Source organism: Ornithorhynchus anatinus, chromosome 13, assembly GCF_004115215.2.
Source record: "Ornithorhynchus anatinus isolate Pmale09 chromosome 13, mOrnAna1.pri.v4, whole genome shotgun sequence".
Taxonomy (NCBI): Eukaryota; Metazoa; Chordata; class Mammalia; order Monotremata; family Ornithorhynchidae; genus Ornithorhynchus; species Ornithorhynchus anatinus.
The window spans coordinates 5,285,043-5,304,121 of record NC_041740.1 but is presented as its reverse complement, the minus strand read 5'-3'; the positions used below and the strand labels follow the sequence as shown (position 1 = coordinate 5,304,121).

Below are 19,079 nucleotides of genomic sequence, written 5' to 3'. Positions count from 1 at the left end.
GTAACTTGCTTAAGGTCACGTAGAGGAGCTAGGATTAGAACCCAAGTCTTTTAGACTTCCAAGCCTGTGCTGTTTCCACTAGATCATGCTGCTTTCCAGTTAACCTTGTTCTCCAATTTCCATCCGCCAGTCAGGGGTATTTATTGAGTGTATACTCTGTGCTGGACACTCTGTGAAGTGCTTAAATACAATGATTGTACTCACATTCTCTGATCTCAAGAATCTTATAATTTAACAGAAGGGATTTAGGAAGAACAAGGATAACCTAGGAAATGCTCATTTTCAGTGAGTTTTTACTGAGAAGTTACTGAGCAGAAGATGCCACCTAGATGCAGGAATCAAAAAATTGTGTTTTGTACTGAGTCATCCCTAGACTGTAAAGTCAAACGGCAGGGACTGTCTCTATCTGTTGCCGACTTGTTCATCCCAAGCGCTTAGTACAGTGCTCTGCACATAGTAAGCGCTCAATAAATGCTATTGAATGAATGAATGAAAGTCATTGTGGACAGGGAACGTGTTTATCAACTCTGTACTCTCCCAAGCACTAAGTACAGTGTTTGGCACACAGTAAGCGATCAGTAAATACCGTTGACTGATTTATTGAATTCTCTAATGGAGGCATTCTACACTGAGCACAGTCACAGCTACAGTAGGTGTGGCCTCCGTGGCTCTCTTTGCAGCATCATTCCAGCCTTCCCAAGACCTGACCTAGTTTTCACCTACCCTGCTTCCCTACGGGCTTCGGGTTGGACTCTGGCACTGAGAAGAAGCAGTCCCACTCGGGGACATTAGCACCGACAGGAGGAGGAGGTTTGCCCTCCTGAAGATCCGTAAAGGGTGAGCCCAGGGTGGGCAAGACCGCGGGATGATTTCTGACGCCATGTGCACCACCCAACCCTGGAGTTTTGGTAATGAGGCGTTTTGTTCGTCCAGCAGAAATTGGGTGACTCCAAACCACTGTACTGGCTGAAATGACCCTTGTCCTTCCTGAAAGGGGAGGGGAGGAATTTCAGGGCTACAGGCCCTCCAACAACCCCTAACTTCAAGCCTTTGAATGGCACCCACAGCATCCAAAGCAGATGGTGACCCTGAGTCACCTCATGCCTCTGCCTAACCATAATTCTCCGGCCTCTAGAGCAGGTAGACTGAGTTCTAGATCCCAGGGGCTGCATTCTCGAGTGGCCTTCTCGCCCCATGTCTCTGCCACAGACTGACACACACCTTTCTTCTGACGCCACGTCGTGCTGTACCCTAGACGGAGGCTCATCGTCAGATGATCTTTCCCCAATCCTGCCTCTGCATCTTGGACACAACATGCATATATGCTTTGGGAACCTCGTGTGACAGGAAAAATGACTGCAGTGCTACAGGCCGCATAAGGCTTCTCTAAATGGATCTGTCATTTCACAGATGGGAAAATCAGCCGTGACAATCCAGGAAATACAGCTCATGTTCCCAAATTCACTGTTGGGATAGAAATGGCCTGAAGAAACTCACAAGTACATCAGGTCCAGAGGCAGGAAGCTGGGGAGAAAAAAAGAATGGAAAAGAAAGCTTTGGTTGTGTTTGATCAATATTCAGCACCTGGGCTACTCTACATTTAATTGCCACTTAAAAAGAACACAGGGGGCCTGTTTTGTGTTCATCTGCTTTTTAGAGGAGTGCTGCTTTCCTGGAGATCTGACAGGAGAAAGAATGAAAACATAAACCTCTGTTTGGCATCTTTAGCTCAGGAGCTTGTTATTCTGGCAGCAATTAGAATAAGATTCAGGGATGGAGAGGGGGTTGCCTTCTATGGGAGGCCAGATTTCAGATGTGAAACTCATGCCATCCCCCACCTTGTGTGCTTGTGGGTAAAAGCGCCTTGAGTTCAATTCTCCAGCTTCTTCCTCAAAGATACTGCTATTGGAGATGCAACATTGGACTGGATGCATTATTGGCCTGACCTAGTAGTGGTTTTTCTGGAACGGGCCTTGATCCTCTTAATAATAATAATGAGTACTAAGCCCTTTGTGTCAAGCACTGTTCTAAGCCCCAAGATCATCATGTTGGACACAATCCCTACCCCACATGTGACACACTGAGCCACAGAGAAGCAGCATGGGTCAGTGGAAAGAGCACGGGCTTTGGAGTCAGAGGTCATGGGTTCAAATCCCAGCTCGGTCACTTGTCAGCTGTGTGACTTTGGGCAAGTCACTTAACTTCTCGGTGCCTCAGTTACCTCATCTGTAAAATGGGGATTAAGACTGTGAGCCCCACGTGGGACAACCTGATTCCTCTGTGTCTACCCCAGCGCTTAGAACAGTGCTCAGCACATAGTAAGCGCTTAACAAATACCAACATTATTATGTGACTCACAGTCTTAATCCCCATTTTACAGATGAGGTAACTGAGGCACAGAAAATTTAAGCGACTTGCCCAAGGTAACACAGCAGATAAGTGGTTTATCTGGGATTAGAACTCAGCTGACTCCCAGGCCTGTTTTCTATCCACGGGGCCATACTGCTTTGTTATGGATAGAGTGGGGCTGGGAGCAATGGCTGTTCTTTGTGCACTAAAGACTGATCACCCCAGCTGAAATTAGAGCCCATCTTCAGGGTCCCAAGTGAGACACTAAAAGGTTTTGTGCTGTCTCCTGGATATTTTTAAGGAAAGGGGAAACAGCTCTCTCTCCAGGGCGATTTTCAAGCTACCATGCTAATTTTGGTGTATATTAAGCACTCATTGTTCCAAAGTGCTATGCTAAACCCCGAGTAGTTATGAGATAACCAAATCTGAATTTGATCGTGTTAATAATTAATTTGATTATAGAAACTGTTAAGCAATTACTAAGTGCCAAGAACCGCACTAAGCACTGGGGTAGGTACAGGACAATCAGGAGGCAGAGAACTGAACCTGATGATTACGTGACATCTCTTCTCCCACCCCATTGCTCTGAATTGTCACATCTGTTGATGTCTTCCTCACTTCTCCAGCTTGACCTCTCGGGGCCTAGCGACCCAGAGCTTGAGTGACAGGGTGATATATGGGAAGGCAGCAGGGCCTGTTGGATTTTCAGCCTGAAAAGCTGCCTTCCTACCACTGTTCTAGGAGTGGCAAGGTAGATGGAACCATCAGCTCTGTTCTCCCCTTTGTGTGCTAAAAGGTGCTGTTACAAGCCCAGTGAGGTCAGCAGGCCCAGTGGTCAGCTCCCAGTCTTGTAAATCCTGAGCCTGAGGGCCAGAGCCTGCTGTCCCATATAGGCTCAGTCGTGGCCAGGTCAGGTTGAAACCCCTCCCTGGGCCCATGCACCTTCTATGAGGGTGGTTTCAGGCAGAAGGGACAAGGTTCAGTGACTAGAGCACCACTGCATGAATGGGGACCCTTTGGCCCGTGACGAGTGGCCCAGGTACCTCATATTATGGTGATGAGCAAGTTGGGGGCTGCACCAGAGGGCATTCACATAGCTCCTGGATTATTGTTATCATTATTATTGCTAAGTGCTTACTCTGTGCCAAACACTGTACCAATTGCTGGAGTAGATACAAGGTAATCAAGTCAGGCACAGTCTAAGGAGGAAGGAGAAAAGGAGTTTCATTTCCATTTGACAGATGAGAAAACTGAAACTCAGAGGAGGTAAGTGGCTTGCCTAAGGACACACAGCAGGCAGGTGGCAGAGCCAGAGATTTGGCATTTTTCCAAGGCAGAGAGCCGTGGAATCTCTGGCCTCCTTCTGATCCATCTCACAAGCTTGCTTCAGTCCTAACAAGCCTCCATGGCTTGTCATGTGGCTTCCATGTTGGGAATATTCCCGGCCTGCTGGGTGAAGAGGAGTGTCTTCCTGGTTAGTGAGAGATCTGTTGTTACTTTATCAGAAATTCCTGGATGGAAAGCATGATTGCTAACACAGGAGTGAGACCCAGCCTGGCAAATAGCCCTTCACCCAGGGAGAAGAGGAGAGAAGAGTGCCATTTGAATCTATTTTACTATCCGAGGACCTCCTCCAGTGATGGAGTCGGAGGGAAGGAAGGTGGTCAAAATTTCTGTAGGCTGATACAAGCATATTGGGCATTTTTATGCAGAGTTTTGGAAAAAGCACAGTTTAAGAATGGTAGCCTGACAATGAAATATGAACTTTAGGTGATTCCAGCAAACTTCATTATTTATTTATTTATTTATTTATTTATTTATTTATTTATTTATTTATTTATTTATTTATTTATTATTTATTTATTTATTTTTGTTTGTTTGTTTGTTTGTTTATTAACTCTTGTCAGGGGAGCAAGCTGGGGGAATGCTTAATAAATGACAGTGGACAACCTGAAGTGAGGCGAATCGTGGAAGAGACAACAAGCAACAAAGAAAGGAAAAGCCAACGTGGTGGTGAGTGAACATTTCCACCTGTTTCTCATTCCAATCCAATTATACTGCCCTTCAGTTTAGAAGATGAGAGTACTGAGCAAACTATCTCCTAGGTAAAGACATCCATAAAATGCCCAGCCATTCTAGGGTGTGGGAATGACTGCCCACCCAACTTGAAGGTTATCTGCAGCACCTATCTGTCAGATGGAATTAGCGGCGCCCGAAAACACCTCAGACTGATCTTGTGGAAATCTCGAGACTTGTCAGAAAAATTAAGGTGACAGCCCATCGTGATTAAATTAAGAGGCAAGAAATTGGAGATGGCTAAAAGCCATTTTATAAACCCAATTAATTGGTAGACTGTGGAGCGGTTGGAAATGAAGGCAGTGGTTTGGCAGATTAAACCAGAGTCGAGTTCTTGAAGCTGACACCCACGTAAAATGCTCTTAGCGGAAGTTGATAGTTGACTTGGGTCAAGGGGTGGAAAGGAGTAGCTTCTGAGTTGTCTTTATGTAACGGGGGGCCGGGAGGCCCAATCAGAGTTTCACCTCGATCGGTGGCATTTGAGCTCTTTTTTGTGTGCAGAGCACTGTGCTAAGCCCTTGGGAGAGTTCATTACAGCAGAGTTGGTAGGCACGTTTCCTAAGAGTCTAGAAGGGGAGAGACAGACTCCGGTTTAATCTTCGATCTTGGTTCATTTCTTGATCTCACTGCTTCCAATTATTCAGTGTGAGTTATTCCCCAAGACACTCTCTCATGTCTGAGCTAAGTCGGGGCTTGGCCTGAATTCTCAGTTTCGCAGATAGAGTGGTTGAGGTGCTGTGGTACCCCACGACCTCTCCAGAAGGCAAAGCAGGACCCGAGCTCAAATGACCAGCCCCAGCCCAAGGCCCCCGGGCTCTTTGGCTGAGGAAAGATAACTGGGATGGTGGCCAGGCAGGATGACCTCTGACCTGAAGCTAGGCCTTTCTGCCTGGACTTCCTCCACTTTATACTGGCGAGCACTTTCATTCATTCATTCAATAGTATTTATTGCGCGCTTACTATATGCAGAGCACTGTACTAAGCGCTTGGAATGTACAATTCGGCAACAGGAAGACAATCCCTGCCCAATGACGGGCTTAGAGTCTAATCGGGGGAGACAGACGGACAAAAACAAGACAACATGATCACAATAAATAGAATCAAGGGGATGGACACCTCATTAACAAAAATAAATAAGGTAATAAAAATATATACAAATGAGCTATGTGGGCTGGCACATCCAAACGTGTTGCTTTGCGGTCTGTCCCCCCCCCGTGTAGACTCTGAGCCCATCACTGGGCAGGGATTGTCACTATCTGTTGCCGAATTGTCCATTCCAAGCGCTTAGTCCAGTGCTCTGCACATAGTAAGCGCTCAATCAATACTATGGAATGAATGAATGAAGAACCGGCGTCTTTCCAGAGCCTTTCCTCTGCTGCCATCTAGTGTTGGTTCAGGTGTCATGCCCCAAATCAGAAAGGTGAAGGATCTCTGGTTATCAGGAGAGCAAAGCCCTCCTCTGTGGACCAGAGGGGTCAGGGAAGGGGTCAAGGTAGAGGCTAGAGAAGAGTTGGGGTTGTCGGTGACTCAGAGGATTCTTCCTCTGTTCAAACTGTTTCCAAAGTCCTCGCTTCATTCATTCATTCAAACGCTTACTATGTGCAGAGCACCATACTAAGCGCTTGGAATGTACAAATCGGCAACAGATAGAGACAGTCCCTGCCCAATGACGGGCTTACAGTCTAATCGGGGGATTAGTTTCATGGCAACTTGGTACTAGCTCCTCTCGCTGGACCAGTTAATCAATTGTACTGAGCACTTACTGTCTGCAGAGCACTGTACTAAGTGCTTGGGAGAGTACCACACAGCGTAACAGAGACATTCCCTGCCCCATACAAGCTTACAGTGTAGGGGGGGGACGGGTATCAATTTAAATGGGAAGCAGCGTGGCTCAGTGGAAAGAGCCCGGGCTTGGGAGTCAGAGGTCATGGGTTTGAATCCCAGCTCTACCACTTGTCAGCTGTGTGACTGTGGGCAAGTCACTTAACGTCTCTGGGCCTCAGTTACCTCATCTGTAAAGTGAGGATTAACTGTGAGCCTCACATGGGACAACCTGATTACCTTGTATCGACCCCAGCGCTTAGAACAATGCTCTGCACATAGTAAGTGCTTAACAAATACCAACATTATTATTATTATTAAATAAATTATGGATATGGACCTAAGGGTCGGGGAGGCCAGGCTGTCCTTGCCATTTCTCCTTAAGGTGATGAAATAGTATAGGTGGTGATTGTGGGGCTGTTGGTGGATTTTTACCCATTCACAGCCCAGATAAACATCTCACTCCCGGCCAGGGCCTAGCTGTGCTGATGCTAACTGACAGCAAGGGCTGGTTCCACCATGGTAGGGGATCTCCTGGCACTTATCTCAATCCTCAACTCAGAGACTCGGGGGACTGAATGTTGCTGGGAGATGCCTGCCAGCCCACCGTCTCTGGGGCTGGTATTTTTCCTTCTTTCCTTAAATCAACCGTAGTGGTGCCTAGGGTCACTGCTGCCAGGCCCGATTGTGGTGCTACTTTCCCCTCCCCCTTCCCTATTTTAGCCCCGCCTCCCCAGCCCAGCCCTACAAAAATTGGAGAAGCAGCGTGGCTCAGTGGAAAGAGCATGGGCTTTGGAGTCAGGGCTCAAGAGTTCGAATCCCAGCTCTGCCACTTGTCGGCTGTGTGACTGTGGGCAAGTCACTTAACTTCTCTGTGTCTCAGTTCCCTCATCTGTAAAATGGGGATTAAGACTGTGAGCCCCACGTGGGACAACCTGATTCCCCTATGACTACCCCAGCGCTTAGACCAGTGCTCGGCACATAGTAAGCGCTTAACAAATACCAACATTATTAACCACGGGAATGGGGACAGGGACTCAGATCGCGAGCCGAAAATGGATCAAAAAGCCAGGAGACTGGGGCAAGTTGGGAGCAATAATAATATTAATAAAAAAAATTGTGGTATTTAAGTGCTTACTATGTGCCAGGCATTGTACTAAGCGCTGGAGTGGAGTGGATCGTTCCTGCAGAAACGATCTGGGCATGTCACTCCCCTTCTTAAACAACTCCAGTGGTTGCCTATCAACCTCCGCTCCAAACAAAAACTCCTCACTCTAGGCTTCAAGGCTCTCCATCACCTTGCCCCTTCCTACCTCTCCTCCCTTCTCTCTTTCTACCACCCACCCCGCACGCTCCGCTCCTCTGCCGCCCACCTCCTCACCGTCCCTCGGTCTCGCCTATCCTGCCGTCGACCCCTGGGTCACGTCCTCCCGCGGTCCCGGAACGCCCTCCCTCCTCACCTCCGCCAAACTGATTCTCTTTCCCTCTTCAAAACCCTACTTAAAAATCACCTCCTCCAAGAGGCGTTCCCAGACTGAGCTCCTCTTCCCCCTCTACTCCCTCTGCCATCCCCCCTTTACCTCTCCGCAGCTAAAGCCTCATTTTCCCCTTTTCCCTCTGCTCCTCCACCTCTCCCTTCCCATCCCCACAGCACTGTACTCGTCCGCTCAACTGTATATATTTTCGTTACCCTATTTATTTTGTTAATGGATTGTACATCGCCTCGATTCTATTTAGTTGCCATTGTTTTTACGAGATGTTCTTCCCCTTGACGCTGTTTAGTGCCATTGTTCTCGTCTGTCCGTCTCCCCCGATTAGACTGTAAGCCCGTCAAACGGCAGGGACTGTCTCTATCTGTTGCCGACTTGTTCATCCCAAGCGCTTAGTACAGTGCTCTGCACATAGTAAGCGCTCAATAAATACTATTGAATGAATGAATGAATACAAGCAAATCGGATTGGAACAATCCCTGTCCCCCATTGGAATTCATAGTTTCAATCCCCATTTTACAGATGAAGCACAGAGAAGTGAAGTGATTTGCCCAAGGCCACACAGCAGACAAGTGGCAGAGCTGGGATTAGAACCCATGGCTTTCTGACTAACATAGTCTAGTGAAAAGAGCACAGGACTGGGGGTCAGGAGACTCAGAGTCTAGTCTTGGTGCTGCCACCTTGGGCAAGTCACTGAATGCTGCCACTTGCATGCTGCTGTCTTGGGCAAGTCATTGATCCTCCCTCCTTACCTCTTAATCCACATCCCACATGGGACTCACGATCTGTGTTGGATGTGATTATCTTGGGTCTATTATTCCCAGTTATTGCCAGCATTATCGGTCACCCCTCCCTTCTGGCTCCTGGAGTGGGCAGATGAGGCTGTGAGACAGGAAAGTGAAAGGAAAAGGAAGGGGTGATATGACTGACTAATTATAGCAGCAGCTGTTACTGTGGGTACCAAGTTCAAAGGGAACTCTAGATTTGGAGAGGAGGTAGTCGAGCTCAGGGTGGAGAGCAGGGTAGGAAAGCTGCTGGGAATGGGGAAGGGGTGAGGGAGGCGGACGGTGGGGAGGGATTTACAGGGCCATTTTTCCTTACTCGTGAGGCTCGGATGTCATGTCGAGGCTGATTCTGGAATGGAAGCTGATTAAATGTAGGACAGTCTGTGGGAGAACATGCTCCATGGAATAGTGACATGGGGTATTCTTGCGAGGGTGTTTGTGTTTTTGTGTGTGCCTGCCAGTTGTGTTCCTGTGGGGTAGGTGTGTATAGTCTAGGGGCCATTTCCTCACCTTAGCAAAATCACATCTCTTCCAAGAGGCCTTCCCCAACTATGCCCTCATTTCCCCTACTCTTTTTCCCATCTGTGTCTCCTGTGTACATATTCAAGTACCCTTTAAGCTGTAAGCTCATTGTGGGAAGGGAATGTGCCTGCTCATTCTGTTTTATTGTACCCTCCCAAGCACTTAATACAGTGCTCTGCAAATAGTAAACGTTCGATAAATACCATTGATTGATTGATTAATGTCTGTCTCCCCCTCTAGGCTGTAAACTTCTTATGGGCGGGGGAACTCTGTTGAACTCTCCCAGGCACTTAGTACAGTGCTCTGTCCACAGTAAGCACTCAGTGAGTACCACTGACTGATTGTCTTCACGGTCAGAGCAGCTTGGCTCAGTGGAAGGAGCCCGGGCTTGGGAGTCAGAGGTCATGGGTTTGAATCCCGGCTATGCCACTTGTCAGCTGTGTGACGGTGGGCAAGTCACTTCACTTCTCTGGGCCTCAGTTACCTCATTTGTAAAATGGGTATTAACTGTGAGCCTCACGTGGGACATCTTGATTCCCCTGTATCTACCCCAGCGCTTAGAACAGTGCTCTGCACATAGTAAGCGCTTAACAAATACCAACATTATTATTATTAAAATCAAAATCTGTGCAGGCCTCTTTTAGCTTTATCAAGATTCCTTACCGATGTGCAAAAAAATATTGCCTCTCCTCCCTCTCCCCTCCCACCTCCCACATGTAGAAGTAAGTGAAAGACCTGAATTGCTTTGTTTTCTGAATCCTGAGGTGCCTAACTGCTCCCATCCCTCTGGTATTTTGCCCCTTTTTTGACCATTTGGGGTGAAATTGTAGCAGCCACAGTCTTTAGCCCCACTAGAGGGAGCTTGTAGTGCTGGTTGTTTTCCTCCGAGTCCTTTCCCCCCCCCCGAACAGCAACACTTGATCATCTTCAGCTGCTTTCTTTCTACCAGTTGCTTTCTCCAGCAACTGCCCAGGAACTGACAATTTCTGGATCTGAGTCGGGGTGCAGGGTGTGAGGGGGTCGGGAGGAGGTTCAAAGGGGGTAATAGGGGAACAGGGATAGGGAAAAGGCTCTTCAATAATGTTGGTTCTGGAAAGAGGAGATGCTGGCCTTTAGAATAATGGGTAGTTGGTAGGAGAGAGGTGTCTTTTTTTTTCAAAACCCTCCCTTCCAATTTTCCTTAGCCTAAAGGTTTTCTCTCCTGCTGGGACTGTTGTCTACGTATTGAGCCCCATGACTGGGTTTTCACCTCCCCAACCGATTCAGATTCTGGGATTCTGGCCTGCCTGCTCTATTGTGACAAGATAGTAATGATGATGATAACGATGGCATTTCTTAAGCTCTTACTCTGTGTCAAGTACAGTTCTAAGCGCTGGGGTGGATGCAAGCTAAAAATAATAATAATAATAATATTGGTATTTGTTAAGTGCTTACTATGTGCCGAGCACTGTTCTGAGCCCTGGGGTAGACACAGGGGAATCAGGATGTCCCACGTGGGGCTCACAGTCTTAATCCCCATTTTACAGATGAGGTCACTGAGGCACAGAGAAGTTAAGTGACTTGCCCACAGTCACACAGCTGACAGAGCTGGTATTCGAACTCATGACCTCTGACTCCAAAGCCCGTGCTCTTTCCACTAATCAGGTTGGACATAGTCCCTGTCCCACATGGGGCTCACATTCTTAATTCTCATTTTACAGCGGAGGGAACTGAGGTACAAAGTAGTGATGCGACTTGCCCAACTTCACATGGCCGACAAGTGGCGGAGCCAGGATTAGGACCCGGGTCTTTGACTCCCAGGCCCCTGTTCTATCCACTAGGCCATGCTGCTTCATGGCCCAGTTTAATGGCTCAGCCTAGCCCCCTCCACCATCTTGCAGACACCTCCACAACCACTACCCTAGCTAATTTCCCATCACAGCCAAGGTATCCACAAACTGTTGGCTTCCTGCAGGGTGGAGGAAGGGAACTGCAGAGTCAACCAGACAGAACCCAGTGTTGTTCCTACCAGTCAGCTCATCAGCCAGACCCCCAGCTCTAAAGTTTCATCCTTAATCTCCATCCAGAGACTCATATATTGTATTTTATTTCCCTAGACCTATGGGCCTTCAATTGGATTATTTTTGCTCTGGAGTCCAAATATCCTTCTAGGTAAGTGAGTTTGATTTGATGGGTAGATTCTGCTATGAGACCGTTTTGTCTATTGAGACTGAGGAGAACAAATAGGGGCGGAAGAGGTTGGAAAAGCCCCCGGCCCTTTAAGAAGGCAATGATCGATTGAGGTGAGGCAGACAACCACCAGCTGAGGCTCTTTGGGGAGAATCGAATTACCAGCTGGGAGCTGCTGGGCAATCAGTGCTAGAGGGAGTCTGGTTTTTGCCCCAGCAAGCTGCGGAGACCCCTGCTCTGCTCAGGGGGATTTTGTGGCCAACTACAAGGACCCGGCCTTGGAGCTCAACCTACCCATGAGGCCATGGCACTGAGAAAATCTTCTGTACACCTAGGTGACCCAGGAAACTCCAGGAAGCGGAAGACAACCTCAGCCCTGGAGGCTTCCCGGACTTCCCAAGCAGCCCGACCCTGCGCCAACCCCTCTTTCTCCAGCAGGACGTTATGAGGTAAAAGGAACATCGACTCTCTGAAGTTCTCACCTTTCAGTCCGTAGGACTGGTCTCTACCTCCTTGGCATGAGAGCGGTGTCGTTGCCCGTCATTGTGGATTTCAGGTAGCTGAACCCAACCCTTTGGCCACTTGCTGGAACCCCCAGCAGGCCTAGTTATGCCCCTCCAGGTGAACAGCAGGGCACCGCCCCATGTCTCCATCCCTTTAGGCTCCAGCTACAGGAGGGCTCTGTTTTTGCGAGGTGGCCTAGAGAGGGGGTGGAGAGGTAAGGGGACCTGGGTTCTAATTCTTCCTCCATGTGCTTGTTGTGTGACCATGGACTAGTTTAACTTCTCTGTGTGTCTGTTTCCTCATCTGTAAAATGGGGATCAAATACCTGTTCTCCTTCCTACTTAGCCTATGAGCCCCATTTAGGACAGGGACTGTGTCCAACCAGATTATCCTGTATCCTGTATCCAGCTCTTAGTGTAGCACTTGGTACATAGTAAGGGCTAAACAAATGCCACAGTCATCCTTTACAAAACAAAGGAGTGGTGCCCTGTGTGCCCAGCCCACAGGGAGTTTACGCAAGGAGATGGACCAAAGTTTTTGAAAAAAGGCACTGGGGGAAGGGACAAACCTGCCATCTCTGTATTCTGGGCAGGCAGTATGTGGAAAAGTATGTAAAACTTTTGGCCGGAAGAGGTTTTTGCTTGGTAATATATGCTAAGAACGTAATTTCATTAGCAAGGAGCGAGTCCCCTGGATGATTTCATTAGCTTGCGAGGCGCAGTTTCCTCTGCATTTCGTTCAGGGGTAATTGGAGCCATGGGTGGCAAGCAGCAGCAAGGAGAGAGAGAGAGGTTGTATATATTAGTGTATGTGTACTTGGGACTTGTTTTCCACTGTGTGTTTCTAGGCTGTTTACAGGGACAGTTTGGTGACCCCTGTATAATCATTGATATTTTCTGCTTTTTTATGTACTTTTGATTTTTTCACTCCAAAAAAAAAAAAAAGATTTTCAGGTTAAATCCAGAGATCCTAGTCCAGTGCTCCCCACAGGGTCCACAGGGCAAATGGTCCACCAGTGTTTGTTGGTCCCATGGGTTAGCAGGTCCCCTGTGCAGATTTGGGGTTGGGAAAGGTGATTGCCTCTCACAGATTAGGGAGGGTGGCATCTGCCGCCTTCTCCTGTCGGTCCCATGGGGGTCCTGGAAAGCATCCGGAAGGTGTAAGCGGGACTTCCGCTTCCCTATATCTGCCTTACTGTGTTATCTTGGCCTGTTTGAGGCTACTCGGTGACTTTGGCGTGCACTAAGCAGGACCGAGACCTCATGGTTCCCTGGGGAAGCTGAGAAATGAAAAATCGCAGGGTCCCATCTGCACTTAAGCTGAGAGGCCTGGCAAGGCTTGGGGCAAGAGAGCCCAGGGCTTCCAGGAAATGGATTTTCTGGGCTTTTCAAAACAAACGCTTTCCTGAAAACCCAGAAAGTCTTATTCAAACACATGCTCCTCCAGGGCTATATACCCAGAGCTCCTGTAAAGCCAGCACATCCCTCGTCGCCAGGGAGGGATAAGAACAAAGATGAGTTCAGAAGCTAAGTAAAATTGGAAGAGCAAAAGGCAGAGGCTTTTAAGAGATAGTGGAGCCTCTCCAACCCCTCCTCCACATGCAACATAGGGGAACTTTGGGGGAAAATATCTTCCTCCCCAAGTGATTTCAGACAGAATGAGGACAGATTCAGTTACTCTACCTTTCTTTGTGTAATTCAAATGTCATTGCTCTCCCCTAGACTCTTTAATATCGTTTGAAAATTTCAGCTAAAGTGAGAGAGCTTTTGCACCCCCCACTCCGCAAACGCTGACTTCCATTATTCTGCTTAATTTGGGGGATCTTCATTGGCATTTATTGAGCACCTAAGTGAACAGAGCACTGTGCTAGGCACTTGGGAAATGCATAAAAATATAACATGTGCAACTAGCATTAACAATAGCAATAGCAAAATATTTAAAAACTTACTATGTGCCTAACCTTGTACTAAATGCTAGGGGAGATACAAGATTATCAGATTGGACTCAATCCTGTCTCACAAGGAGCTCACAGTCTAACGGGGAGGGAGAACAGGTACACATGAGGAAACTGAGGCACTGAGAAGTTGTTACCTGCCCGTGATCCCACAGCAGGCAAGTGGCAGAGCTGGTATTAGAAACTGGATCCTCTGACTCCCAGGTCCCTCCCCTTTCCACTGGGGCATACTTATTATATGTGGATTGTCTCTCTCAGATTATAAATAAGCCCACAAGACTTCAGCAAAAGTGAGACTTGACAGCCCTCTATTGTGCAGAGGTAAAGCCTGGGAAAGGAAGAGTGTCCCCTTTTTTTTAAAAAAAAAAAATGGTATTAAGTGCTTACTATGTACCAGGCGCTGTACTAAGCGCTGAGGTAGAGATGAGCTAATCAGGTTGGACATAGTCCACGTCCTACTTGGGGCTCCTGGGTTTTACAGTTTTAAAACCCAGTTTTACAGATGAGGTAAATGAGGCACAGGGAAGTGAAGTGACAGAGATTGGTCAGCTAAGAACTAGCATTAGAGTAGAGGATCTTTCCTTCTCAAGAATTTCTGGAGCCGTCTCTCCCCGCCATTTGGCCACAGCTGTGACTGGCTGGGTTAAGCCTCTGTTTCTCTTTGACCCAGAGTGCCAGAGAGGTCCCAGTGGGCCAGACTAGTAATTAAGTCTGTGGCACCACTAGGAGCAACTCCAACTCTAAAGGGGAACAGATGCCAGTTTTGGTGTCTGCTCTGGGGTGAGTAATCACCCGGACAGTCTGATTTTTCAGCGCGGTCTGTCCCCTGTCCCATGTAGATACAGCACTGGATACTAGAATTTCTATATTTAGTGCTCAGCCCCCCGTGTCAAATGCTGGGGCTCCAAATGGCACCCATGTTCACAGGGATCTAGGAGGGAAACTCAATGAGCCTAAAGGTCAGGGGTCATTGTACAGAGGTCCCTTGAACTGTTCAGTCCAGGCAGGTACAATCCCACTTGAACCAGAGTGGGGCCTCCTCCCTCCCACCTCCCATCTACCTCCCCTCTCGCCTTCATTCTCTTGGCAGGCCGGGGTTTTGCTGCCGTTTCCAACTGCCCCTGGGCACAAGCCTCCCGAAATCCAAGGGGCTCCAGTATCCCCTGCCACCTCTTTCCGGGGGCTTGGCCCATCCCTTGGGACTTTTATTGAGCCTGGGAGTGGGAGTGTTTTGGTGTGTGGGGGCCCGGGGAGGAGGGAGGAGTCTCTCCCAGCAGGGAGCCTCTACATTCAGTTCAAAGCCAACATGAAAATTTCATGATCCTGCCCCCAGCTACAGGGCTTCCAGATCCCCACTGACCTGCCCTTTCCAAGCATTAAGGCTGAGGCCCAGCTTGTTTGAGCAGAGACTTAATAGAAATACAGTCAACTATTTTTCTTGCAAAGGTCACGTCTCCGGTCGCCAGTGGCTTGTGCAAACCCGGCGATGGACGCGGAGAGGAGGAGGGTGGGGGTAGCGCGGAAAGGGCTTGGGGAACTGCCACAATCCTTGGGGTCAGGCCCGTGTGATGGAGAAAGAGGTGCTAACTACCTTTTACCTCAGTTTCTCCATTTGTGGAGAGGCCTCCGTCTCTCCCTTTGTGTCCAGCTGGGCAGGGCAGAGCAAGGTTCAACCCATGTCCTGCCCCATGACCTCTTCCCAATCTGGGTTTCTTCCCCAATTGGAGCGAATCTCTCACTTTGTCTCACTTGACCCACCTGGGCTTCTTCTCTGACTCCTCAAAGCATTGCTTTGTTTTTATGATCAACCAAAGTCCACTGGGAAAGTTATATGGACAGGAGTGGTGCCTAGACAGCTTGGCTTATTTTTCTAGGAGGAAATAAAACAGGGAAAGAAGGTCAGGAGGTGACACCAAGAAACTCTTCCCTTTCTTCCTCCCCTCCTATTTTCCTTAATATACAGTGTTTCTGTGAAGAGCTAGAGCTCAGACCCTGTATCTTTAGCAGCCTTGTCTCATTCTTAGGATACATAACTTGCCCAGGATTGTCTTTTCACCTCATTTGGGGCACATATCTTTGTTCCTCAAAGTCCTCCAATGACTACCTATGTCCCCCAACATCAAACAGAGAGCCTTTACCAATGGTTTTAAGATTTTCTGCCCGCTTTCTCCATCTTGCATATCAGCAGTATTCACCTTCTAGGGTTCTGTCACACTCTTTCCTCCAACTCCTTAGTTTATCCTCAATATCAACTCCCAAGCAACCAGTGGTATTTACTGAACACTTTTTGTGTGCAGAACATTTTACTAAGCACCTGGGAGAGTACAGTGCAGTAATGTTGGTAGATGTGTCCCCTGCCAACAAGGAACTTAAAATCTAGAAGTTTACAATCCCCATTGCTGACACTTGACACATTCTATTTCCTCAACCAAGGACTTCCTTCCCCTTCCCATCCCACTGATCTTCAGATCCCCTGAAATCCCAACTCTAGGAAGGCACTACTGTTACTGCAGTCACCCCAAGTTGTCTTCACTTAAGTGAATATCCACTTATCCTCAGCATGTATACACATACCAATCTAGAGCTCAGTGGTATGCATTGATTTTTTTTTTTTGTATGTGGTATTTAAGTACTTACTAGAAGCCAGGCACTGTACCTAAGTGCTGGGGGTAGATACAAACTAATCAGATTGGACACAGTCCATATCCCACATGAGGCTCCCAGCCGTAATCCCCATTTTACCAGGATTAGAACCCATGACCTTCTATGCCCTTGCTTTTCCACTTGGATCCTTGCCCTTCATCTGCTTCCACTACGGCTACCTTACTGTTACGGGCTCTCGTTATATCCCGGCTAGACTACTGTGTCAGCCTTCTCTCTGACCTCCCTTCCTCCTCTCTCGCCCCGCTCCAGTCTATTCTTCACTCCGCTGCCCGGCTCATCTTCCTGCAGAAACGATCTGGGCATGTCACTCCCCTTCTTAAACAACTCCAGTGGTTGCCTATCAACCTCCGCTCCAAACAAAAACTCCTCACTCTAGGCTTCAAGGCTCTCCATCACCTTGCCCCTTCCTACCTCTCCTCCCTTCTCTCTTTCTACTGCCCACCCCGCACGCTCCGCTCCTCTGCCGCCCACCTCCTCACCATCCCTCGGTCTCGCCCATCCCGCCGTCGACCCCTGGGTCACGTCCTCCCGCGGTCCTGGAACGCCCTCCCTCCTCACCTCCGCCAAACTGATTCTCTTTCCCTCTTCAAAACCCTACTTAAAACTCACCTCCTCCAAGAGGCCTTCCCAGACTGAGCTCCTCTTCTCCCTGTACTCCCTCTGCCATCCCCCCTTTACCTCTCCGCAGCTTAACCCTCATTTTCCCCTTTTCCCTCTGCTCCTCCACCTCTCCCTTCCCATCCCCACAGCACTGTACTCGTCTGCTCAACTGTATATATTTTCGTTACCCTATTTATTTTGTTAATGAATTGTACATCGCCTTGATTCTATTTAGTTGCCATTGTTTTTACGAGATGTTCTTCCCCTTGACGCTGTTTATTGCCATTGTTCTTGTCTGTCCGTCTCCCCCGATTAGACTGTAAGCCCGTCAAACGGCAGGGACTGTCTCTATCTGTTGCCGACTTGTTCATCCCAAGCGCTTAGTACAGTGCTCTGCACATAGTAAGCGCTCAATAAATACTATTGAATGAACTACTGCAAATAATTTGAGTCTGCCTACACTCTCCATTAGCTCATAAGTTCCTTGAGAGTAGGTAATGGGCCATTTACTTATTTTTGTACTCTTCCACAAGTGCTTGGGACACTCCTCTGCACAGAATAGGAACTCCATAAATATCAGAGATTGAGTGGATAGCCAGTGCCTCGTGGAGAGGTGGGCAGGATAGGTGTTTCTTTTCAGGCCACCACCATGTCCAGCAAAGGTATCTGGGATAGAATCACTTCATGTTAGAGAGCCTATTTCAAGTTTTAAGCAGATTTCTAGGTGTGAAAATTTTTGGGGAAAGAGCAAGGACTGTTCTTAGCTAATATCAGAGCATTTTTATTGATAGGTATTATGACATGAAATACCCGAATGTGTGTGGCTCTCCCCAGCCTGCCAAGACACCCCGAGTGGCCCGTCTGCCCAAAATCACCCATTCCTGGCCTTCACATTGCTGCCACCAGGTAAGGCCCGAATAAATGTTTTGATGCCGACCTTGAAGTCGAATTGTTCTGTGCCACTTTCCTTTCAGATCTCCTCTCTTCCTGCCTCCTTCCCATGGCTTAGTCTCCCCGGCTGGCCCAGGCCTAAGGCCCAGCTTCCTTGCTGCATTGGCTTCTCCTCTTCCCCCCGCCTCCTGTGGTGTGTTCTGGCCAGTTCCATGTTTTAATTCCCTGAGTGGCGCAGAAGCAGCGTGGCCTAGTGGATAGAGCCCAGGCCTGGGCGTTAGAATGACGATGATGATGTTGGTATTTGTTAAGCGCTTACTATGTGCAGAGCACTGTTCTAAGCCCTGGGGTAGACACAGGGGAATCAAGTTGTCCCACGTGGGGCTCACAGTCTTAATCCCCATTTTACAGATGAGGTAACTGAGACACAGAGAAGTTAAGTGACTTGCCCACAGTCACACAGCTGACAAGTGGCAGAGCTGTGATTTGAACCCATGACCTCTGACTCCAAAGCCTGAGCTCTTTCCACTGAGCCATGACCTGGGTTCTAATCCAGATCTGCCACTTGTCTGCTATGTGACCTTGGGCAAGTCACTTCACTTCTCTGGGCCTCAAGTCCCTCATGTGTACAGTGGGGATTAAGGCAGTGAGCCTTGTGTGGGAAAGGGACTCCATCCAACCTGAATAGGTTGTATTCACCCCAGGGCTTAGTGCCTAACACATAGTAATCGTTTAGCAAATACCACAGTTGTTATTATCATTATTATACACAATGGCTGGACTTATGGGCCCTGTGGTGTTCTGACTGGGCCTCCCTTCTGCCCCCTGAGAGAAGACCTATTGGCCCTACCTCGGGCTCCTGGCTGGGTTTCTGAGAAACTCTTCCTCTCTGCTTCATCAGAACCCTTTCTTTCATTTTGACTGCAGCCGCCTGTCCGAGATGAATTGGGCTTCGGGCCTGGATTGGTCAGTTGAGAGATCTTGTACTCGAGCCCAGGTAGATTGGCACTAGTAGCCCGATTCTTCTTTTTCCTCCCTATCCTCCCCAACCCTCGGGGCTGCATGGCCCTGTACCAGCTCAGGGAGTTGTCCAACTGTTGCAGAGGGCATCAGAACTAGTCAGGGGGTATGGTTGGGGAGTCCGGAACTCGTGTCATGGTTTGGCAGTTGGTTAGGAATCCCCCTGGGTTTGGGGCAGGGCTCTGAGGGGGCACCAGAAAGGGAGCAGCTGAATGTGATTGGACAGGATGGGAG

At 48.5% G+C, this 19,079-nt stretch overlaps 3 long non-coding RNA genes across 3 annotated transcripts in view; 1 reads left to right on the top strand and 2 right to left on the bottom strand.

The window, feature by feature from the left end:
* Positions 1-583: 583 nt before the first annotated feature.
* Positions 584-3,082, bottom strand: LOC114815982. The gene is made up of 2 exons (XR_003763762.2): positions 2,896-3,082; positions 584-1,524 (listed from the first exon to the last, which is right to left on the bottom strand). It is a non-coding gene; the product is annotated as an uncharacterized LOC114815982 (long non-coding RNA).
* Positions 3,083-3,229: 147 nt separating this feature from the next.
* Positions 3,230-19,079, top strand: part of LOC120638774 — a 31,786-nt gene continuing 15,936 nt past the window's right edge. Inside the window, exons 1-5 of the long non-coding RNA XR_005660713.1 lie at positions 3,230-3,388; positions 4,257-4,362; positions 11,140-11,194; positions 11,548-11,661; positions 17,726-17,840. This is a non-coding gene — a long non-coding RNA (uncharacterized LOC120638774). The remainder of the gene's footprint in view (positions 3,389-4,256; positions 4,363-11,139; positions 11,195-11,547; positions 11,662-17,725; positions 17,841-19,079) is intronic.
* On the bottom strand, positions 8,495-18,967 carry LOC114815983. Its single transcript, XR_003763763.2, has 3 exons — positions 18,676-18,967; positions 15,429-15,540; positions 8,495-8,618 (listed from the first exon to the last, which is right to left on the bottom strand). It is a non-coding gene; the product is annotated as an uncharacterized LOC114815983 (long non-coding RNA).